Source organism: Saccostrea echinata, unplaced genomic scaffold (assembly GCF_033153115.1).
Source record: "Saccostrea echinata isolate AGI-Se365-2 ecotype Australia unplaced genomic scaffold, CSIRO_AGI_Sech_v1 ptg000072l, whole genome shotgun sequence".
Taxonomy (NCBI): Eukaryota; Metazoa; Mollusca; class Bivalvia; order Ostreida; family Ostreidae; genus Saccostrea; species Saccostrea echinata.
The window spans coordinates 1458879-1484433 of record NW_026889821.1 but is presented as its reverse complement, the minus strand read 5'-3'; the positions used below and the strand labels follow the sequence as shown (position 1 = coordinate 1484433).

Below are 25555 nucleotides of genomic sequence, written 5' to 3'. Positions count from 1 at the left end.
TTTGTATTAAACTGGAACGTGGCCACACCTCTCGAACAAAATAAAAATATACTTTATTTATTCATATTTTAATACTTTTTTCAATGGTATAAATTTTATTTTGTATGAAGGGTGTGGCCAGAACAAAAATTTGAACCAAAGACGAAAAAATGCTTTATTTTGATAAAAACTATTAAAGTGCACATGTTTAGTCGTTTTCTGTACAAATATGACGTCATCAAATAAAAAAAAAAATGCATAAACTATTTAAGTACCAGTCCATATAAAAATCAGACAAAATGGGTATAAAGGTGATACATGAAGGTTCTCAGAATTTAATGATTTTCCACACATAGATTTCTCTTGCACTATGATCCATGTATGTAAAATAAAAAAAATGTTTTGGTTCATGGTTAGTATGGAAACCGGGCGAAAGAAATTTCCCTAGCAACCGGCCACTTTTTCCAAGTGGTAGGATGAAAAGTCACTTATCATTTAAGACTTGAAATGAAATGTGAATATGAATAAAATTATTCCTCTTTACTGGTATAATAATGATACACATTTTAAGTGTTTTAACAACCCAACACATAGATATCAGATATAAAGATAGTTTTGTGATAGACATTGGAAGATATACATGTTTTGCAGTTTTTGCTGATTCAGCATTTTTCTTGATTGTGGCAATATTCAAGGCCAAATTAAAATTTGCATCTAAAAATTACAGCTTCTGCATGCATTTCACGTAAAAGTAAAGGAATTACCCTGTTGAAATCCGAATTCAAACACGTGGGTTTTTTGAAAATATGTGCCATTGCCTAGCAACAAAAATGGATGTTTTGATAAATAAACAGTGAATAATTGTAAAGTGTTACAAAAAAATATTGCATAAATTGATATCTTAGAGTACCAGAAATAAATTTTAAAGTGACAGAATATAAATCAGACTTCTTAGCAAACTAACGACTATTGTACAATTACTTATCTCCATGGCAACAGCAAATTCCCCATAGCAACAAGGCGGCAAAGCTTACTTTTGGTAGATGTTCATGTACAGTAGGAAGAAATGTTTCAAATTTAGTCCTAAAATTGCATGTTAGCAAAATTAAAAATGCATTATGGACCTCATTAAAGTATTTTTGTTACATAAATTTCCCCATGGAAACGATTTTGAGCACATAACAACCACTTACACTGAGTGTTTGAAAGATTCATTCTCTGTAATTACTTCGACTCTTATTTATGAGCGGGGAAGTACATAGTCACGGAATTTCTTCAAACTTGCTATATGTGTTGTCAAAGAATTTAATACCATTAACTCATATAAGGCAAAAACGTGTTGCTATGTAACATGATTAACATGGCAACGTGCCCTGAATTTTGAAAAATGAAATCTATAAACATGTTCAGAGTTCCATTATTAATGTGTACAGCAATTCAGAAAAGTGGCAATGACTGTGTCCAAAAGTCAAAAGCTTGCTGTCTTGTATGCAAATGAACAGTGTAATTTTGATCTTATGAAAGTATTTTTATATTAACATATCCCATGGCAACAATTTTGAACACATACATGTAACAACTTAGATAAAGATTTAAAGCAATTTTTTATTTAACCATTGTCTTGAAGAAGAGTAAAAGGCACACAGATTGTAATTAGAATTCGATGTACTCATCTTGAATATTCACTAGAATAATCTGCAATCTTAACTTTAAACTTTTAGATGACACATATTTACTATGGGAAATTTTTGTTACTATGGAAACATGTCCTTTAATGCTGATTTAATAGATTTGATCGAATTAGGGAGATCTTTAATAAATGGAGCTTTAAGTTATATTTCAACTTATTAAGGGAGTAGAAAACATCCATGAAAGCTTTGAACTCATTTCTTATAATGTATGTTGGGAAAAAAAGAATGTCACTCTAATGTCAAAAATCAATGATCTTTATGAGAAATATTATAAGCTGTGAAATGTTTTCACCATATTTTGTAAAATAAAAATAAAAATTAGAGACATCCTATATACTGTTCATTCAAAAGCCTTCATTTTAATTTTTTGGCATTTATGATTTTTTTAAATCGCCAAAATATCTTAAACCGCTGGTTCAATTTCCCTCATTTTGACACATTTTACTCATGATTCCATTTCAATCATTCTATTGTTTTTTTCTTAAATATTGAATAATTATGTTATTTATTTTCTTAACTTAAAGTGTAGCATATTTACATGTGAATTTTCAATTCCCAGGCTATGTATGTTCATTTTATACATTACAATTTACTAAAATATACTGGTATCAATATATTTTACTGAATTTTAGTAACAAAAAGTTAACTTTATAAACAGCATCACACACAAGTTGCAAAGGATTGATTGGTCATTTTTAAAACAATGAACATTTCCAAATCAAATGACTGATTTCACAGTCTTCTTATAGGGGTCAGATAGGCCATATTTTAAACTATGTGGGCAAAGAAAATTGCTGAATTACTTTCATCTTACATACGAAGAAAAAGTTTGTATACTAAAAAATATCCAAGTTTTTAAAAATTGAATTTGAGAAAAAATCTGGCCTATCTTCTACCTGAAAGACTGCAATTTTTTTTTCTTTCAACTAGCAATGCTGATAAAACACCCATGTTCATGTCCAGGAAAAATTATCTGTATCAATAACCTAGAGGTAAAGTTTCAAAAGACTTTACAAAACATGTTCACTTTTTGTCAAAACAATATCTAAACTAGATGCTGTCATGAGACAGTAATACCCGCACTAAGGTGTTTGCCTCTTAATGCACACTCCTTCATATTGGGCTTACCAAGGAAAAAGTCCAAATAATTCTATGATTTACACAGTACATGTATTCGTCAAATCGAGCATAAAATGCTCAGGTGACAATGTGACCCATGAACCTCTTATACGCATTTCATATACTTAATTCATTACCAGTCTGAAATAACAGAATTTAATTAATGATGTAAATTAGGTTTTGATAAAAGGGGGGGGGGGTATAAATTTTTGGCCCATAATTGGAACTTTTTAAATTTATTTTCTCAACAACAAATATTATTTTAGTACAAAGCGTTTTTGATGAATTTATCAAAATGTGCAAACTTTTTTTAGTATTTGATTAGGCAAAAACCTCCTTGAAAAGCCATACCCAATCAATTTTGTCACACCCCCCCCCCCCCCTCAACACACACACACAATTTGCCTGTTTTTGGAAATAGGCCTAGATGGCAAAGTTATGTTAAAACATCGTTTGTTATGATAATTTAAAATTTGTTCCTGTACTGTACATGTATGTGAACACCTTTTTGAAAATTTCTACATCACATTGGGCTTGCGTCACCCTACCAGTACTAGTACTAGTTTTACCATTATCATTTTTAGATTGCACATGCCATGTGACATGGTGCAGTGTTACATGTATATCAGTGGAAATTAATTCATTTTGTGTTTTAATTGGATTATATTTCATGAAGTTGACAGGACCTATGACAGTCGGTAAGTACAAGTTTAAGTATAGATTGGGGTAAAATAAACTGAAATGCAAATGGTTAGGTTAAAGATTAAAAAGGATCAAAGATCATCGGCAATCTCCCATGCAGAGTTGTCGTTCGTTTCTCTCTGACACTGAATGTATGAGCCGATGGTAGAGAGTGGATCATCGGATGCCACAATAGACGAATTTCACATTCTGAAGAGTTATCTCCCGTTGTCGACATTACATTCAGTTACAGGCACAGATCCGGGAATTTTTTTCCGGGGGGGGGGGGGGGGTCCACACCTCTGTCCAAAAAAATTCCAGCCCAGAATTTCCTGAGGAGCAAAAAAAAAAAAAAAAAAAAAAAACAAACGAACAAAATAAAAACAATGATGGTGGGGTCCATGTTTTTAAAGGGGGAGGGCATCCAAAGTCATTTTTTATTTGCTTCTGCAAATCAGTATATAGTCCTTTTTAAATAACTCTGCAAATTCCAGGGGGGGGGGTCCAATCTCCCTAGCCGCTCCCTGTCCCTGAAATGACAAATGATCATGTGACTCCTAAATAGTAGAAAACTTTTCCATTTGATTATACATAATTTTGTTTCTTGTGTTATTATGTTATGTACATCTAATGGTTTAAGGTTATGAACCCCTGGAGGTCATCCCCACTCTCTTAATGAACTGGAAATGTTCATAATATGACTACATCAAATTAAATAAAAGTGCATCAATGATAAGATTACTTGACATTTCATTCATGAATTTGGGTCAACCCATGTACCCTCCTAGAATTAGGAATGAAAATCATTCAAAGAGATGGACCATTAAACTATTTGTATATATTCACATTTTTTTTTATGTCAAACCAAAGTATTAGACTAGTTAGCATACATGAACAAACAGGGGTCTGGGAAGGGGAAGGGGCAAGGGGAAGGAGTTATCTCTTTATGTCTTAATTGTTGAAAATTCCTAAAATGAATGTTAACCTCAAATCCGACTTGTACGTCAGACTCTTCATTATTTTTAAGTGGTGGTGTCTCCGTATGAGTGAAAAATTCCCAAGAGGGACATTTAACGACAAACAAACATTAATGACTTAAAAAACACAATATACATGTACATGTTTATTAGTCAACAGATATACTTCTGATCATATCTCTAGTTCTCCCTTGAATCAGAAATGATGATATAAATATTTTAAGAATGATTAAGAGTTGAAAAGGTTGTGCATTTTAAAATTCACTAAGCTCTGTGGTTGAATTAGCTATACCAGTTTAGCTTATTTTGCTACTCAAAGCACCTTGATTAACTATTTTTAATCATACTGTTTTCTGAAATGTGAAATTTTTTCAACATGGATACAAGTCATACATTTTCAGCTTCTGAAAACAAAACTGCTTTTCAAATACTGTAACTCTTTCCAAGTACTTGTGATCATCAGTTTTTAGCTCACTTGAGTTTTTCTGGTTTTCTGATCACATTTTGTTTGTCATCCATCTGTCCGCCTGTAAACTTTTCACATTTTTGTCTTCTTCACTAGAACCGCTGGGCAATTTCAACCAACCCTGCCACAAAGCATCGTCGGGGAAAGGGGATTCAAGTTTGTTCAAGTGAAGGGTCACACCCTCTTTCAAGGGGGGATAATCAAGAATTAGTGAAAATTTGGTGGTATCATTTTAAAAAAAGTCTAATATCAAGAACCACTGACTGGGCCCAAAAAGTTGAAACTTTCTTTACATAGACTTAGTGTAGCTTCAAATTTGTTAAAATTATGACCCACTGGGGTAGGGTGGGGCCACATATGGGGATCCAATGATTTACATAGAAAAATGCAGGGGATTTTTTCCATCATAAATCTTCTTCTCATGAACAGCAAGGGCATTATTGTCATCTGTTTTCACAAAAGGGACCTAGGGGACATTAAATCTCATTTATCTGTTAGTCTGTCCGTTTGTCAGTCTGTCCGTCTGTCACAATAAATTTAACCTTGGTCATAACTTCTGAATAATAAGAGATAGTGCTTTCATATTTCACATGTACATTACCTACAAGAACTTTCTAAACATACCATGATTTTTGAACCCATGACCTTGACCTTGAAGTTTGACCTACTTTTCCAAAAATTTAACATTATTTTAAATGATCATTTTGAAAGAGAAAAGATAGGGCGTTCATATTATACATGTATATTACCTGTGACAAGACCTTTCTAAATATATCATGACTTTTGACTCTGTGACATTGACCTTGAAGTTTAACCTACTTTTCAAAAATGTTATATTTCCTTATAACTTTTGATTGAGAAGAGATAGGACTTTTATATTTGACATGTACATTACCTGTAACAAGATGTTTCCAAGCATGCTATGATTTTTTTACCCCTTGATCTTGATGTTTTACCTAATTTTCAAAAACTTTAACTTTGGTGATTACTTTTGAATGACATATGATAAGGCCTGCATATTTGAAACAATATGTCATAAATAATGGCATCCCATCCACTAGGACACGGAAAGCAGGGGACCACAATTCTTTGAATTTGCTTGTTAGTCATTTTGATATGGAAGCATCCTCATATAGTGTAGATTCAAGTTTTTTATGCCCTGCCATGAATATGGCCGAGGCATATAGTGTTTGTCATGTCCGACTTCAATAAAACGTCATATGCTGATACATACTGATGTAAGCTTTTCAACTGCATCAAAATTTTTGACCTTGACTTTTCCTTTGACCTTGACCTTACTTTTCTTAAATTAGTGTCTAGATCAGTTTTGAATAAACAATTCAAGATATATTTATCAAACTTCGTATGCTGATATATACTGCTGAGAGATATCAATTGCATCAACTTTTTTGACCTTGACTTTTCCTTTGACCTTGACCTCACTTTTTTAAATTAATGTTTATCTACGTTTTAAATAAACCATTTCTGATATTTTTATTGAACTTCTATGCTAATAGTAAATACATACTGATATAAGCTTTTCAACTGCATCAGCATTTTGACCTCAACCTTTCCTTTGACCTTGACCTCTCTTTTCTCAAATAAGTGTTAAGCTCAGTTTTAAATAAATCATTCAAGATATTTTTATCAAACCTAATATGCTGATATGTATTAGTGAGAGCTATACAACTGCATCAAAAACTTTTCACCTTGCACTTTCCTGTGACCTTGACCTCCCTTCTCTTTAATTTGTATTTTGCTTAGTTTTAAAGAAACAATCTAAGATATTTTTATGTAAGCATGCACTTATACATAATTTTGTGAGAATTTATCATCTATATCCCATTTTTTTTTTTTAGATTTTAGTTTCAATTTTAGAGAAACTGTTCAAGATATTCTCATCAAACTTCATTCACTCATACAAATTTTCATGTTGCATTAGTAATATACATTCGGCGGGGCATTTATGTCCTATGGACATATTTCTAGTTTTCAAATCATGACCTCCGAGGATAGGGTCAGGCCACAATAAGGGATCAAAGTTTTATAGAGATTTAAAAGGAAAAAAAATCTTCAAAATTCTTTTTTTTAAGAACAACAAAAGCATGATTAATATGGAAACATTCCCAAGAAGTGTAGATTCAAGTTTGTACAAATCATGACCCCATGGGTTAGGGAGGGGCCATTTTTTTCCTGCCCCTATTTGCTATCCACATGGAAATGCAAATTTTAAAACCATTTTACACATCCACAGGACAAAATCAATCATCTTCCAAATGATCATGATTTAAGGCTAGTGCATAAAATATAAGGGAAGTTCTGGGAACCAGGATGTTTAAACATGTTAAATATTTTTTTTTAAAAAATTGACCCCCATTTGACCCCCAGGGGGAAAATAAGAATTCCGAAACCTTACTGCACATCTATAGGACACCACCAACCATCTCCCAAAAGATGATTAGGCTACTGTGTAAAATGTAAGAGGAGTTCTGGGAACCAGGGGCTTTTTGCATAAAAAGCCTCATTTTTCGACCCCTATTTGACCCCATTGTGAAAATGAAAATTCCGAGACCTTACTGCACATCAACTTGACACCACCAACCATCTCCCAAAAGACGATTATGCTACTGTGTAAAATGTAAGAGGAGTTCAGGGAACCAGGGGCTTTTTGCATAAAAAACGTCATTTTTCGACCCCCATTTGACCCCCAGGGTGAAAATGAAAATTCCGAAACCTTACTGCACATCTACATGACACCACCAACCATCTCCCACAAGATGATTAGGCTACTGTGTAAAATGTAAGAGGAGTTCAGGGAACCAGGGGCTTTTTGCATAAAAAACGTCATTTTTCGACCCCCATTTGACCCCCAGGGTGAAAATGAAAATTCCGAAACCTTACTGCACATCTGCAGGACAGCACTAACCATCCTCCAAAAGATGATTAGGCTACTGTGTAAAATGTAAGAGGAGTTCAGGGAACCAGGGGCTTTTTGCATAAAAAACCTCATTTTTCGACCCCCATTTGACCCCCAGGGTGAAAATGAAAATTCCGAAACCTTACTGCACATCTACATAACACCACCAACCATCTCCCAAAAGATGATTAGGCTACTGTGTAAAATGTAAGAGGTGTTCAGGGAACCAGGGGCTTTTTGCATAAAAAACGTCATTTTTCGACCCCCATTTGACCCCCAGGGTGAAAATGAAAATTCCGAAACCTTACTGCACATCTACAGGACAGCACTAACCATCTCCCAAAAGATGATTAGGCTACTGTGTAAAATGTAAGAGGAGTTCAGGGAACCAGGGGCTTTTTGCATAAAAAACGTCATTTTTCGACCCCCATTTGACCCCCAGGGTGAAAATGAAAATTCCGAAACTTTACTGCACATCTACATGACACCACCAAACATCCCCCAAAAGATGATTAGGCTACTGTGTAAAATGTAAGAGGAGTTTGAGAAATAAGAGTGTGACAGACGGACGGACGGATGGACGGACAGACGGACGGACGGACGGGCGGACGGACAGACATGAGTAACAACAATATACCCAAACTTTCTTTAGAAAGTGCGGGTATAATAAATTTAAATTGATTCATATCAAAAGTATTCAAAATACGGAATAAAACTTTTTTGGAAATTAATTATGTATTTTTTCGGAAGTTAGGGTGGGTGGGGGGTTAAATTGTTTTGGTTTTTTGTTTTTGTTTGTTTGTTTGTTTGTTTGTTTTTTTTGTTTTTTTTGTTTTTTGTTTTTTGTTAGGTTACCTGAGTCACTCAGGTGACCTATTGCTATCCGTTTTTGTCCGTCGGCGTGCGTCGTGCGATGTGCGTTAACATTTGAACATTTTTAGCTTCTTCTCTGAAACCGCTTAACCAATTTCAACCAAATTTGACATATAGCATCTATGGGTGAAGGGGAACAGAAATTATGAATTTCATGGTCCCTGCCCCCCTGGGGCCTGAGGGATGGGGCTAAAACCACCAAAATTAATGCAATCTTTAAAAGTCTTCTTCTTTACTCCTGGACATCAAGCAGTCAAACTGTTTGCAACTTTGTAATGAGCATTGAGTCCTCTACCAAAATTGTGAAATTTATGGCCCCAGGGGCAGGGGTTCTGGTGTAAGGGCGGGGCTCTATTGATTATATAGTGAAAATGCATTAATTCATTGAAAATCTTCTCCTCTGCTCCTGGGTATTAAATAAACCAACTAAGTACATAGTTAGGATGAGCAAGAGTGCCTCTTCCAAAATTGTGAATTTCATTGCCCCTGGGTCAGGGGTTCTGGTGTTAGGGCTGGGCTCTATAGATTATATAGTGAAAATGCATTAATTCTTTGAAAATCTTCTTTTCTGCTCCTGGGTATTATTGAAACACATTAAATACATAGTTATGATAATCAAGGATGCCTTTTCCAAAATTTGAAATTCGTGGCCCCTGGATCAGAGGTTCTGGTGTTAGGATGGGGCTCTATTGATTATAAAGTGAAAATGTTTTAATTCTTTAAAAATCTTTTTCTCTGCACCTGGGTATTATTTAAACAAACTAAGTACATTGTTATGATAAGCAAGGATGTCTCTTCCAAAATTGTGAAATTCATGGCCCCGGGGACAGGAATTCTGGTGCTAGGGCGGGGCTATATAAATCCTATAGTCAAGGTGAATTATTTCTTTGAAAATCTTCTTCTGCCCCTGGGTATTGTTTAAACAGACTACGTACATTGTTATGATACGCAAGGATGCCTCTTCCAAAATTGTGAATTTTATGACCCCAGGTTTAAAGGGTTCTGGTGGGGGGGGGGGGGGGGGGCTTCTATCGATTATAAAGTGAAAAAGCAAAATTTCTTTGAAAATAATCTTTTTTGCTTCTGGTTAAAAAAGCAAAGAAGCTAAGTGTATAGATATGATGAGCAAGAGTGCTTCTTTCAGAGTAGTGAATTTGATGACCCCTGCGTCAGATGTGCTGGTGTGAGGGTGGGGCTCTTGATAATATAGTGAAAATGCATTAATTCTATTAAATAATCCTGTTTGCTCCTTTGTGTTAAGCAGATAAACAAAGTGATTAGTTATGATGAGCAAACTTATGGTCCCAGGGTCAGAAGCTCTGGTGTTTTTTTTTTTTTTTGGGGGGGGGGGCTCTATTGATAATATAGTGAATCTGTAGTAAAAATGCATTATTTCTTTAAAAATCTTCTCCGCACCTGGGCATATCTGAGGTAAATAAAGAAAAAAAAAATTATAAATAAATATATACGGTAAATGAGCTGACGATATTTTATCCAATTTTACCGCACGTACTAGCTATATACGTTTTTTTTTTCATTTGAGAAATAACTAATTTTGAGTGACTATTGATAAAAAAAAACATAGGAAATTAATAATTATTATACAATTTGATAATACTTAAAATTAAATCTAAAAATCATTTAATGGTATTCTTGATAAAATGAAGGCCATGATCTTTGATAAATAACACCCCCCCCCCCCTTTTCCGTTGCGATTAAAAATCGAAAACACTTTACAGGTAACTCTAAGCTAAAGAAAAACGGTAGCTGGCCCCGCCGCAGTGTAAACATGGTCGCAGGTAGTACCGCGATCGAAACCTGTGACGGTGTAACGCGGAAAGGATTAACACACCGCCGCGTTGCCTGTACTGTATGTCTTATAACTAAACAGAGATCAAAACTACAGCAAGAATTCAGGTAGTTCTCTATGGACAAAGACAGGTATAATTAAACAGAAAGTATTGAGAAAAGGTGTATAACATTAACAGACCATGGTAAAAGTGAAAACAGTTTTTTGTTGATAAAGGACTATGACACAATATGTACACTAATTAGACAGTATCCATCAGGTAGTACTTGACATGTAAAGCAGTTGAATGTTTAGATACAGGCAACAGACTGAGTCTTGTGAATATAGAGAGTCTTGAAAGTAATAGGACAGTATGTACAGTACAGACATATCTAGATATTAGTCAAATTAACTACATTTAAATACAAGGGCAGGACATTTCTCTGAGGGCAAAGATACATGTACATATGTGTATTTGTATGGTGTATTTAGAGCATATTTTGTTGTGCAAGGAGACTAGATGAACAGACTTTAAGAAAACTTTTTTTATTTATTCCAAAACAGTTATTAGGTCACCTGAGTCACTAAGCTATCCGTTTTCGTCCGTCGTCGTGCGTTAACATTTGAACATTTTTAGCTTCTTCTCTGAAACCGCTTAACCAATTTCAACCAAATTTGGCATATAGCATCTATGGGTGAAGGGGAACAAAAATTGTGAATTTCAGGGTCCCTGCCCCCCGGGGCCTGAGGGGTGGGGCTAAACCACCAAAATTAATGCAATCTTTAAAAATCTTCTTTACTCCTGGACATCAAGCAGTCAAACTGTTTGCAAAATTGTAATAAGCATTGAGCCCTCTACCAAAATTGTGAAATTCATGGCCCCAGGGTCGAGGGGTTCTGGTGCTAGGGCAGGGCTATATAGATCATATAGTGAAAGTGCATTAATTCTTTGAAAATCTTCTTTTCTGCTCCTGGGTATTAAATAAAGTAACTAAGTACATAGTTATAATGAGCAAGAGTGCCTCTTCCAAAATTGTGAATTTCATGGCCCCAGGGTCAGGGGTTCTGGTGAAGGGGGGGGGGGGGCTCTATTGTTTATATAGTGAAAATGCATTAATTCTTTGAAAATCTTTTTCTCTGCTCCTGTGTATTAAATAAACTAAGTAAGTACATAGTTATAATGAGCAAGAGTGCCTCTTCTAAAATTTTGAATTTCATGGCCCCAGGGTCAGGGGTTCTGGTGTTAGGCTTGGGCTCTATTGATTATATAGTGAAAATGCATTAATTCTTTGAAAATCTTTTTTCTCTGCTCCTGGGTATTATTTAAACAAACTAAGTACATTGTTATGATGCGAAAGATTGCCTCTTTCAAAATTGTGATTTTCATGGCCCCAGGGTCAAGGGTTCTGATGAAGGGGGGGGGGGGGTTCTATTAATTATATAGTGAAAATGCATTAATTATTTGAAAATCTTCTTCTCTGTTCCTGTGTATTAAATAAACTAAGTAAGTAAATAGTTATAATGAGCAAGAGTGCCTCTTCTAAAATTGTGAATTTCATGGCCCCAGGGTCAGGGGTTCTGGTGTTGGGGGGGGGGCTCTGTTGATTATATAGTGAAAATGTATTAATTCTGTTAAATAATCCTGTCTGCTCCTTAGTGTTAATCAAATAAACAAAGTGATTACTTACATGTTTGATTAGCAAACTTCTGGTCCCAGGGTGAGAGGCTCTGGTGTTTCTTGGTGGGGACGGGGGGGGGGGGGGGGGCTCTATTGATAATATAGTGAATCTGTAGTGAAAAATGCATTATTTCTTTGAAAATCTTCTCTGCACCTGGGCATATCAGAGGCAAAAAGAGTAAAAGTTTTATATAGATTTCTGAACATCTGGACAATTTTGTCAAGTGTTCTGGTCCTGGCCAAGGCTCTATTAATTTGTATTCTACTGAGAGGAGTTATTCCCATTTGCCATTTACTTTTGATAATTAGTCACTGTAAATAATGTACTTGAAAGGTTAATAGAATAAGAGGATTATGCAAGATTTTTTATTGTTTAATAAAAAAAATACTTTCATAGTTTTTTTTTATGATCAGGTAGACTTGTAAGTAATAGATAAATATTTACATTTGCAAATGTTTTCTTTTATATAAGACTATTAAAAGCAACGCGAATCTATATCCGTATAAACATGGGTTCCTCGCATCATAAACGTTTGACGTAATTTCTCAGTGACGTCATAAAGGGTCGATGCACAATCAATAGATCAAAGTTGTGCCGTTGAGTTTGAAAAAATAAAACATTTCACACGTTAAAGGTTATAATCAGGCTAATATATAATATGAATAAGTCACAAATGTAAATATAAGTAATAAGGTATCATTTTAAAACATCTATCGGAATATAAATACGGGTTGGTACGAGATCAAATTTACCATAAAGCCCTTCGGGCTTTATGGAATTTGATCTCGTGACCAACCCGTATTTATATCCCGATAGATGTTTAAAAATGATACCTTATTTCTTAAAGAAAAATGAGGCAAAAATAACTTGTCATATTCAATGCTCATTAAAGACCGAGAGAGTCCAATGTAAGAGATTTCAACAAGGAATTAAAATAGCACAGAAGCACTGATAGTTTGTTAATATACTGTATGGTGTAAGTGATAAATGGGGAACAGATCAGAACCTAATTTATAAACTGTTAATGAACACTAGACTAATTATTTTGTTGATCCTGATCACCCTATTTTTCTTGCTTTTGGGCAACAAAATTTCACCTTTCAGTTCATTTTATACTCTATGGATCCTCTAAATTGTTGTATTATACTCAGGTGACCTTTCAGGCCCTTGGGCCTCTTGTTTTGTTTTGTTTTGTTATTTTGTTTTGTTTTTTTTAGCTGTTGTTTGTTTTAAAAAATTTAATGAATATGACACATGAATTTATCTCCCTTGAGGTACTCTTCTTTCCAATAGGGTCTGAAAAATGTAATAAAACAATATGGTCGTGGAGAGAATATTTATTGTTTCCCAATGCTTTGTATTCCCATCCCTTTCTAATCATGCACGTGTATACGACTTGTCAAAGTATACACCAAACAAATAGAAATACATCCCTCACCCCAGAAAAGCCAACATACAGCAAATCATTTTTTTTTACCAACAACTCAAAAACTCGCATTGCTGCCATTCACACCCTCATAGTATCATTACGAAGAAATGACACTTACGTATACATGTATGATTTCCGAAAAATAGAAATAATGTTAAAAGTATTCATCAAGTGCATGACACAAATTATATAAGTTCAAAGTAATGCTTTTCAAAACAAATACGCAAAATTTTTAGTGAGGTAGGTATTTTCTTGACTTGCCTCAATGGTTGTTACGACCTTGATTATGATATAATCTGGTGACCGGTGTTTTTTTTTTTTTTTTTTTTTTTTTTTTTACAAGATCTATTACCAGGGGTAAGGAGTTTTTATCAAGTACTAAGTATAAGGGGTATAAATTTGTTTGCTTGCCCATATATTTACTAGAGGGGTTTAAATCCTGTTGGAATATAGCGTATTCCAATACTCTCCCTCACCCTTGGTTCGAATCTTGTCCCGTCAAATCGCGTCGCGCCGCGTCAAACCTAAGACGTTAAGGTATGTCACTCGTGAAATTTCTTATATCAAGGATTTTTTGAGAAGTATATTTTGGATAAGTACTCATATAGTATGACTGAAAATCGCAGAGAAAACAGGGAGTCAGTGTGCATTTTACTGAGCTACGGTACAATTAAGTTGACTCTTTGCACTTAAATTTTAACTCTTTGGTTAATCACTTTAACCTTTATCATATTTTATTAGATGTAACCATGGCAATAAATATAATCTTATTTTACGTATATTAGTTTGATTAATATTTATCATTGAACAAATCTTGTAAATTAATACGCATAAATTATTGTGTGACCTTTTTGCACTAAAAAAGTAACATATTTGGGGCATTAAAAATCTAAATAGGCAATAAAATATTTTCTTGTATCAAACTTTTTACGACTTAAGTGCTGATCAGTCTAAAGTATCGAGTAATTTAAAATAATGAAAGAAAAAGTTGGGGTCAGTGACGTAAATTTGGAAATATTGGTCAAAATATGCGACTTTCAAGCAAAAAACGGTGTAAATTTTATCTTGACTTCTTTAATATATCTTCATTTCTCGGCAAAGTTTGTTGAGGGAAGGTGTAAAATTTGTTATAAAAATATAAATTGAGACCTATATTTAATATTCCTAGCATATCATAACGGAAAATATTCTCTAAATAAAAGTATGTGAGGCTAAAGTTCCAAGATATTAAGTTAAATAAATGTGCAGATTTGCAGAATTTTCTGCTAAATATCCCTCCACCACAAGAAATAGTCCCTCATAAATCTTACTTCTTTATGAATTTTTGAGCAGTTTTTTTTATTGAATGTTGAACAATTTAGATTGTTTCATTTAAATATGTTATAAAAATTGAATTTTGATAACTAGTTTTGAAGTAAGAGGTTCTGCCTGAACTTTTCTAAAAAGCTGACGAGTGACATACCTTAACATAGGTACAGTGACAGTTCCCTTGACAAGCCCAGCATACAAGTTAAAAGTCATGGATATTTTGGATAAGATCTTCAAGACAGAGCTCGCATGTCATGATAGGCATTCAGGCAAAACAGCCATTCTACAAAAACATGACCAATTAAGATTTTTTTAAGTCGCTTGCAAATTTAACGTTGTAATATCTAAACTATAAATTTAAAGATCGATTTCAACTCTAAGACTTAACATACACACATGGTTTTGTAAATATTTACCGATATATATGCAGTTACAGTTTTGATATGAACATAATGTAATGTTGAAACAGGTATTCCACTGCAAAGCTCAATGTCGATTCATTTATTTACAAATTTCAAGATGGAATTTTCAGCCGTAAAAGCGTTCCTATAGATTGTAATGAATGTAAAAAAAAAGTTTTTATCCTATATAAAAAGAAAACAAACCACTTCTCGCAAAGAAATGCATGGATCCTCTTTCATGTGAAATTATAGCATATCGCTAAAAATACACAGAATGCAGATTTCAAAAAGAACTGAAACTTATCTGAAAGTGACCATGAAACCTAATATCATCGATTCTAGTTGCGACTCAGCTATTTTAGACGATTACATTTTCGACATAACAAAATTAATTCGACAAAAACAGTTGTCTCTTTTAAAAATTTAACTTCCGTAACGAAATTTGGTAAAGTTTTTGTATTACATGTAAAGGTATAAAGATTTTTATTATTTTGGGAGCGAAATGCTTCATACTTTTGTTCAATATCCTTAAACAAACTTTAATTTTAACTATTGCCGAGAATTATAACTTTTATTGCTGGGAATTAACTTCCGTAACAATTAACTTCCGTAACAATATTTTTCGCGAAATTTTAACTTAATATCAGATTCATACGAGATTTCATGAATCATACTCTAGCGTTCTATACTGAACATCAGAAACGAAAAATTGGTCAAATTCAGCTTTGTTCAAAAATAATAAGACTTGTTCAAGCATTAACTTCCGTAACATTACCTTTAAATCAGTGGTATATTAAAATTGTTGTAAAAAGTTTAACTATACCAGATTTGAGGACAATTCTTTTTTTTTTCAAGTTCACTGATACATGTATGTCCTTTAGAGAATTGTGATATTCATATTTCTATTAGAAACAATTTTTTTTCATGTTCTTTACCCTGAATTGGTCCTATTTATCGTAGAATGACTGAAAAAAGATCCCCCAATGCAGCGCTGTCTTCCTTTTAATGATGACTGGATTCAGATTTATTAACTACTTTGATTAAACCTAAAAAGACTAAATGAACCAAATTGACAACTTAACAAGAACATTACACATAGTTGCCACTTATGATGTAAGACTATATTTTAGACTTTATCTCTACATCAGGTAGTAGTCATGCCTACACTTGGAATACATTTCATTTGCTAAAACGCCCAGTGTTAACTATAATTACATCACGTATGAGTTACATGACAAAATTCAATTTCTAATGGCAAGAGAAACAACAACAAAAAAGCTCACTTTACATAAATAGGTTATTATTATAGCAATATCATTCTTAAAGTAAATGCTCTTTTGCCATGGTAACATGGCAAAGTGGCACAAATTTTCATTGCCTAGGTATGATTTTGATAAAAAAAAAAAATTCATCTAGTGATTAGATATGGAGAATTGAAACTACAAAAATAAGTCTTTTAGACCCTGTTCACACAAAGAGCACAAAAATAGGACATATATTGGATATGATTACTGAAAAGGAAAAATGTTCAATTTTCCTAATACATGTACGTATAGTAGTATAAGTACCGCATGTAGTAGTAGTATTTTACCGCATGTTATAGTTTATTAGTTATTATTAAGTCGCCAGCGTGGCCCACTGGTAGATCGTCTGCTCTTGAGTTGCTGAGTAAGGAGTTGATCCATACGTCGCAGGTTCGAATCCCACTGTGGGACTCGGAGACCGGTCCTTCGGGTGAGACCGTAAACCGAGGTTCCATGTCGCATTAGGTGCTGGCACGAAAAAGATCCCTCAATACTCAATGGCCCCGAGTGCTGAGCATAGGCCAAAATTTGCAGCTCTCCACCGTCAAGTGGTGGCGTCTTCATATGAGTGAAAAATTCTCGAGAGGGACGTTAAACAACAAAACAAAACAAATTAATTATTATTAGCTTGTGTGGGGTCAGAACTGAAAGCTAGGGTTATTGTTAATGATTTCTATATGTAGTTTAATGAATTGAAATGAATTTCTACATAGAATTGAGCATTATTAAAGGAATATCAACAGATTAATTGATTGTATATTTTTTACGCCCCACTCTAGAATTTTTTCACTCATATAGAGAAGTCACCATATACCGCTGAAGGGCTTCAAATTAAGACCTGTATTTGGCACTCAGGGTCATTGAGCAGTGAGGGTTCTTGACCATGCCAACGCCTACCCTGACACGGGACCTCGGTTTTTAGGGTCTCATCCGAAAGACCCTTGTCTTTCACTTCTGGTGCCGGGCGCTTGGCTAAGGAACAGTCACTACCTATGTTTATGTCTTAGGATTGACGCGGTGCGGCGATCGAGAATCCAACCCAGGCCTCCCGATCAGGAAGCGATTATCAACAGATAAAAACTTGCACAGAGTTAATAAGGAATTGTTTTTCAGTATTATTGCCAAAGCAACCCTGTTAATCAAAGTTTTTTTCTTATTTTTTCTTCCAAAATCCAAATCATAATTGCTTTTATTTGTTAAATTTAACCAAACAAAGAAATATTAAGAAATTATTGCTTTTCATACTTTCTTTCCAGGGTAATATTTGTAATACAATGTAGTTGTTTTCCTAACAATTTTTTTTCATTATTCATACAAGGCAGCAGTTAAGTTTTTTTTTTACGTTTGGACACAGTCATTGCCACTTTTCTGAATTACTGTACACGTTAATACATGTAATGGAACTCTGAACATGTTTATAAATTTTATTTTTCAAAATTCAGGGCACGTTGCCATGGTAACCATGTTACATAGCAACACGTTTTTGCCTTATATGAGTTAATGGTATTAAATTATTTTACAACACATATAGCAAGTTTGAAGAAATTCCGTGACTATGTATTTCCCCGCTCACATAGAAGAGTCGAAGTAATTACAGAAAATGAATCTTTCAAACACTCAGTGTAAGTGGTTGTTATGTGCTCAAAATCGTTTCCATGGGGAAATTTATGTAACAAAAATATTTTAATGAGGTCCATAATGCATTTTTAATTTTGCTAAATTGCAATTTTAAGACTAAATTTGAAACATTTCTTCCTACTGTACATGAACATCTACCAAAAGTAAGCTTTGCCGCCTTGTTGCTATGGGGAATTTGCTGTTGCCATGGAGATAAGTAATTACACAATAGTCGTTAGTTTGCTAAGAAGTCTGATTTATATTCTGTCACTTTAAAATTTATTTCTGGTACTCTAAGATATCAATTTATGCAATATTTCTTTGTAACACTTTACAATTATTCACTGTTTATTTATCAAAACATCCATTTTTGTTGCTAGGCAACGGGCACATATTTTCAAAAAACCCACGTGTTTGAATTCGGATTTCAACAGGGAAATTCCTTTACTTTTACGTGAAATGCATGCAAAAGCTGTAATTTTTAGATGCAAATTTTAATTTGGTCTTGAATATTGCCACAATCAAGAAAAATGCTGAATCAGCAAAAAATGCAAAACATGTATATCTTCCAATGTCTATCACAAAACTATTTTTTAATCTGATATCTATGTGTTGGGTTGTTAAAACACTTAAAATGTGTATCTTTATTATACCAGTAAAGAGGAATAATTTTATTCATATTTACATTTCATTTCAAGTTTTAAAATATAAGTGACTTTTCGTCCTACCACTTGGAAAAAGTGGCTGGTTGCCAGGGAAATTTCTTTGGCCAGGTTTCCACAGTAACCATGAACCAAAATATTTTTATTTTACATACATGGATCATATTGCATGAGAAATCTATGTGTGGAAAATCATCAGATTCTGAGAATCTTCATGTATCACCTTTTGTCTGATTTTTCTATGGACTGGTACTTAAGTTTGATACCCAAGGATAATATTTCAATTGTTAATTTTCTTCCTCCAAACAATTTAATTTTCTTGAAAAAATAGGCCGATTTAGCCCCTTCGTTGATTTAGCTCTTTATGCAAGAATTGAGATACATAAGAAATTGAATGCACAGGAAAGACACTTAATGTAGTAACTGCTGCGATATCGCTTATGAATACATTTTATGAAACACAAAAATATATTGCTTATAACAAAGATGAAAGGATATGTTTGACACCTGCTGGAACTGTTGGAATCAATTATTTCAATGACTCATACAAATATATATTTGTTTATATTTTATGAATGCATGCAACCCTTTTTTTCTCCTCCTCCAACTCTCTCTCTCTCTCTCTCTCTTTCTCTCTCTCTCTCTCTCTAAAATAAAAAAAAAACTACACATTCTGTATATTCTTTTAAATATATGTTTAACTTGTATGAAATAGCAGAATGTGTACAACAAAAATAAAGAATTATATATATATATATATATATATATATATATATATATATATATATATATATATATATATATATATATATATATATATATATATATATATATATATATATATATATATATAATTGAATGAAAGAGTTTCTGTTCTTTGTTTGGTTAAGAGTTAAATGCCCTTTGTTTTGAAAAGACCGGTAGGTGGCAAGACCGCTTTCTTATAATCTCCTTCAAAAATAAAGGCTGCCTTGACCTGATTGCGAAGCTTTCACATGTTTCAACTTTGATTCTCGAGAAAAAGATTTTCGAAAGATGCCGTTTAATATTTACTATAAATTTGTTTATTATCTCAGTCACTTAAATCCCTTTCACCCACGGGTGTGTTGTGACAATAGTCGTTAATTTTAAGACGAAGTTGTGAAAATTTTTATTATAAACACAAGTCGTTTACGTCACATTCTTTACCTACTTAATTGTCCCATTAACTTGATTAAGAGTGTATACGTTTCGTATGGTTTATCATCATAGCTGTACGCTAGGTATATATTTCTAACCACAGGCCACAGGCACTTGTTTCTGTAATAAATTTTTTAACCCATAGTATAATAATAACACAAGGTATCCAACTCCGAATTACACTGAGTACCCCCCTCCCTCAGAATCGCACTCTTTTACAATTTCAGAAGACATGCACTGGCAAACTGTTTATACCTATGTCTTCTACGATAATTTATCTACACAACCATATATGGCAAGCTTGTCTTTATTTTCTTTCATCTCCATAAACAGCGTCAAAACTCTGCTCGCCGAGCGAAAAGTCGAATTCACCCATGGAATGGTATGTGCTAGTCCCGGGCAGAATGCAATGTCGGTTTTGATTGGCTATGAGGATGTTTCTTAAATAGCATTGGAAAATTTATGGTTATTTATAGCAAACAGAAAGTAAACAAGTCAAAATGGATCCAAAGCAAGAAGACGCGTTTAACGCCATCAATAACGGACACAATCTTTTAATTCTGGGACAGAGTGGAACTGGAAAGAGCTTTTTAATCGAGAAAATTAGAGAAAAGTTCAAGAACTCTGCTAAACTCGTTGCAATAACGGGGACTACAGGAGTGGCATCGCTGCACATCGGTGGGGTGACTATTCACTCATGGTCATGCAGGCATTGGAGATGGGCGGTTTTCTAATGAAAAACTTCAAACTAAAATATTCAATGATGAACATTTTGCCAAGTACAAAGAAAACATACTAAAAACTGACATTTTAGTGATTGATGAAATTTCAATGCTTTCTTTAAAACTGTTCAACCAATTAGAATATATATGCAGAATGACGAGAGGAAATGATAATTATTTTGGAGGAATTCAAGTTGTAGGATGTGGCGACTTTTTCCAGTTACCCCCCTGTTCCCGACGTGTTAAAACAAGACTTTGGTGATTTTTGCTTTAAATCCAGCATTTTTTCAAGTGTATTTAGACATAAAATTATTTTGGACAAAGTAATTAGACAAGATGAACAAGATTTTGTCAAAGCCATAAACGATGTTTCTAAAGGCAAGATACCAATTGACACTTTGAATCTACTTACGCGTCTGCAAAGATCTCTTCCCCCTGGAGAAGATATCCCATAAGACTTTTCGCTAGAAATTTTGACAAAGAAATATATAATTCCTCACTGTTAATTGACCTACCAGGAGATATGCATATATTTAAAGTAACAGATGAGGGTAACACTAATTTGCTAGAAAAACTCCCTGCACCAAAAATTTTGTATCTTAAAAAAAATTGCCCTGTTATGCTTGTCAAGAATTTGAGCAGTACATTGGTCAATGGTCTTCAAGGAAGAGTTCTAAGTATGTCAGATAATGCTGTGACTGTAAAATTTAATAACACTGTGACAGAAATAAGAAAAGAAATTTTCACTGTTTATAGTTCTGTAGATGACAAGGTTGTAGCTAGTAGATTACAGATTCCATTGGTTTTGTCCTTTGGAATAACAATACACAAAGCTCAAGGATTATCTCTGGACAGAGTGGAAGTAGATTGTTCACATATATTCAAAGCGGGCATGTTAGGAGTTGCAATTGGGCGTGCAAGAAAAAAGAAAGGTCTGAGATTAATAAACTTCCAGCCTTGCAATGTTCTAAAACCAGATGCAGCTATTTTTGGTTTCTATGATAAAGCAACATTTCCCTTCCTTCCACAACTGGCATGTTGTAATATTTCATTTTCACTGGAAGAAGAATTAAATACTGAATTTGACAGCCCATTCCTAAATTCTGAGTCGGAAATGTCAGACTTTGATGCAGAAGAAATACGCAAAATTGATAGAATGTGTACTCTACCATCATCAGAAAATGTTCCCTTTCATGTTACTCCAGAAGATTCCTCAGAGGAGTATCACACAGAATGTCCCATAGACATGAACAAGATAAGATCATGTATACAAAATATGCATGTACAGACTGATGAACAGAGAATTACACATGCAGGACTGACTGATCTTCTTGAAAGAAATGAAAGTGGAACAAAAATTTTTTTGAAGAAACTTTATGAGAAACTCACAGTAATATATCTTGAAAACTGTGTAGCAAGTGAGGGAAAAAATCCTGATTCTAAAATGTGGACCAAATATTACTGTGAATTGTATAAGTTTACAAGTTCTGGTGAGTACAAAGCATTAATTGAAGAATGTATTCATCACAATGCAGAACAGTATGATTTTGTGATTTTTAGCAAAGTATTTGATATTGTTTCAAACTTTATTTTGGGGGAAAAGGCAAAATCATTAAAAGCTACTCCTGCACCAGTTCAAAAACAACTTTATCTGAAAGTTGACTCGGCAAGTGTAGGCAAATTGAGATAATAAATATATATCTGTGGGAGATGTGTTGCCAAATCAAAGCATCATTACATCAAATTAGGGAGAAATAACATGTATAAGAAAGACAAATTAATGAATGTTACTTCCTGTTTTGTAAAAGTTAAAATGTTGGATTTTTTAACATCTACATACGACGAGTTGGCACAAAACAGTATGTATAAAGAAACTCTTGAAGAGACGAGAAGACTCCAAAACATTTCTCAGAGTCTAACAAATGTGAAGGACAATGTTTTAGATTTTTTTATAGAAGTGGACAAGATTAGGCATGAACTTTATGAAAAGATATTTCATATAGAAGGTTCTAATGTTTTAAATTCTGTACAAGATGAGCTTTCCAAGAATGAGGCTTTAATCAACAAGTTTGAACATTTGTTACAAAACTTTGAATTCAATGAAACTTTTTTGAAATGTGATAAAAATATGGCACTGAGTAGTTTAAAAGAACTTTATTTTGACTTGATATGGAGATTTTGTCGTGTTGCTGATAACCAGTTTCGGAAAGATGTGCTAAGAGCTTTAAAAAAACAAAAAACAGACACTTTGAGAAAGCGGGTGATAGAGGGATCAAGTACATCAAAAGACAGTACTGGTACCAAAATCTCCATGACCCAAATGATCAATGATGACTCTGAAGGTAAACACCATTCCCATTTGAAAATTCAATCATCACTACTTGATAGAGGAGCTTTAACTTTCAGAAGTTTCACTAAAAAACAACTACTTGATATTGCTAAAGCCTATGACTTAACACAGTCAATGAAAAGTACAAAATCTTCAATAATTGACAGCCTTATTCGTCATATTCCTAACTGTCTGTGTATTCCTAACGTTACTGCTCTTACAAAGTGTGAAGAAACATGTGCCAACCCAGAACCAGATTTGCCTGTAGAAGAAGATACTTCAAATGTTTCATCTAGTAGAGCTCCAACCCAGTCAGAGAGGAAAACCACCGGGAGGAAAAGAAAAATCAAGCAAGTTTACAATAAGAAGAAAAAACAAACACATTCTATGGGAGCAGAACTTAAAGGTGATGAAATTGTGTGTTCCAGTTGTGGCTGTGTGAGAAATGATGAAGTTGAATGGCTTCAGTGTGACCTAGAGTGTGATCAGTGGTATGATAGACTTTGTCAGAATATAGATGATGAAACTATTAAAACAATCAAAGATCATGAAGACTGGTATTGTAAGAAGTGTTGTGAATAAAGGTCAGGACTCAATGAAATGAAAAGTAAGTATGCACTGAATATATAATTATAATTTCTATATATATATATATATATATATATATATATATATATATATATATATATATATATATATATATATAGAAATACATTCCAGTTATGTCACTTATATATAAGAAAGATCCCTGCAGTTTCTTTATGCAGTTTACATGTTTATAATTGATTGACAATCAATTCTTAATTTTAGCTTTGTACATTTCACCATTAATTTTTTTTCTGTTTTTCCTAGGACAAACAGGAAGGTGTGTCTGATATTTTTGACACTCCATGGCCACTAATAAATGTTACCTTCCATCATATCTGATCTTGTGATGTTTGGAGTTTATTTGATCAATGATCCTGTGAAAAAACTTACCAGGTAAATCCGAAGAGAAACACATATGAAACAAGTTAATACCTAGATAATTTAGACCCTTGGAAAACAGGGGGATGTGGTAGGAACTACTGGGCAAAAATACCATGGAATTGGAACTCTTTAGTGTGCAGTGTAAAGAGGGTCCTTAAAGAAATGGCTTTATTATAATTTCCCCTTTTGAATTTTATTTTTATTAGAAAAAAATTGAATAATATCCACTCCTTTTCACAATTCTCTTTTGACCAAATATAAAATTTTTAAAGTACCCCCCCCCCCCACTATAAGTGTTCCTGCTATTGGACTGTTATATGTGCATGCAAGTGATTTCTTTTTTCAGTGCCTTGGAGTTCTTCCTAGAATTAATAACAACTAATTATTATTATATTTAATTACTAGTCTAAATAAATATATGTATCATTTAATCTGTCAAATTTAGCAAATGACATGTTTAACAATCAATATTTCTTCTTCGTTTACAGTCTAATTCTTTTTGAGGGCATTTCAGCAACAAACGAAGATGCACGTTTTCCCCCAGAATTTGACTTCCTGGACACCACTGTCTCTCCAATTATAACACTGTTTATACCAGTTCTATAGGAATTGTAAGTAGGATTTGTTGTAGGTCCATGATATAGAGATCTTTGTTGACAGAAAATATTTTCAATTATGTCACTATTTAATCTTGCAGGGACAATTTCAGTGTGAATGTTTTCAATACAGAATTTAATAAGCGACATGGTCCCATAATACATGAAGTCAAGATCCTCTCTGGTTTCCATAGTGATTAAACTCTTATAACGCTTGGCAGTTGTGTCACTCTGACAAACTTCTTTCTCCCATGACTTAAACCAGTTGTATGATTCCATTAGCTGTAGTAATCTTGTATCACTCATGTCCTTAACAGGTCGCTGATCCTGGAAAAAGGAAACCAGTGTACTAGTATGCTCCACAAATTCTATGGCACCACACAGTGCAGCTTTCCCAGCTTCACCAAGAGTGTTACTGTAAGTTTTCATTAAATGTAACATTTCAGAGTCCAGGGTTTCAAATGCCAATTTATTTCTCATCTTTTGTGCATTGTTTGGATAAATATGCTCCTGAGATAACTTGTAATGAATTTTAAATGTATGATTATCTTGGTCCCAGTTAAAGGCATCAATCCACATCTGCCATTGAATTGTTTTGCCATCAACAGTTAATAGCCTTTGGTGATGTTCTTGAATACCACTACTAAGTATGCTGTTACGCAGTTTTTTGATTAGATGGCATGGATCCATAATAAATATCATTTTCCTTGAAGGGTTCTTGTAATGCACAGCAATCATTTCAGTAGACAAAGGGTCATTTTCAGGGAAGTGCATTTTAAGAAATGTGCGATTGTTGCTGGACCCATCCATACAACAGTATATTGGTTTGAATCCCCATTCATACAAAGCATCAATACATTTCCATGTA

General features: G+C 33.7%; 1 long non-coding RNA gene and 1 pseudogene across 1 annotated transcript; both read left to right on the top strand.

The window, feature by feature from the left end:
* Positions 1-20571: 20571 nt before the first annotated feature.
* Positions 20572-24030, top strand: LOC133176240 (uncharacterized; annotated as a pseudogene).
* Positions 24031-24033: 3 nt separating this feature from the next.
* On the top strand, positions 24034-25048 carry LOC133176216 (uncharacterized). The gene is made up of 3 exons (XR_009719409.1): positions 24034-24103; positions 24580-24702; positions 25005-25048. It is a non-coding gene; the product is annotated as an uncharacterized LOC133176216 (long non-coding RNA).
* Positions 25049-25555: the final 507 nt, after the last annotated feature.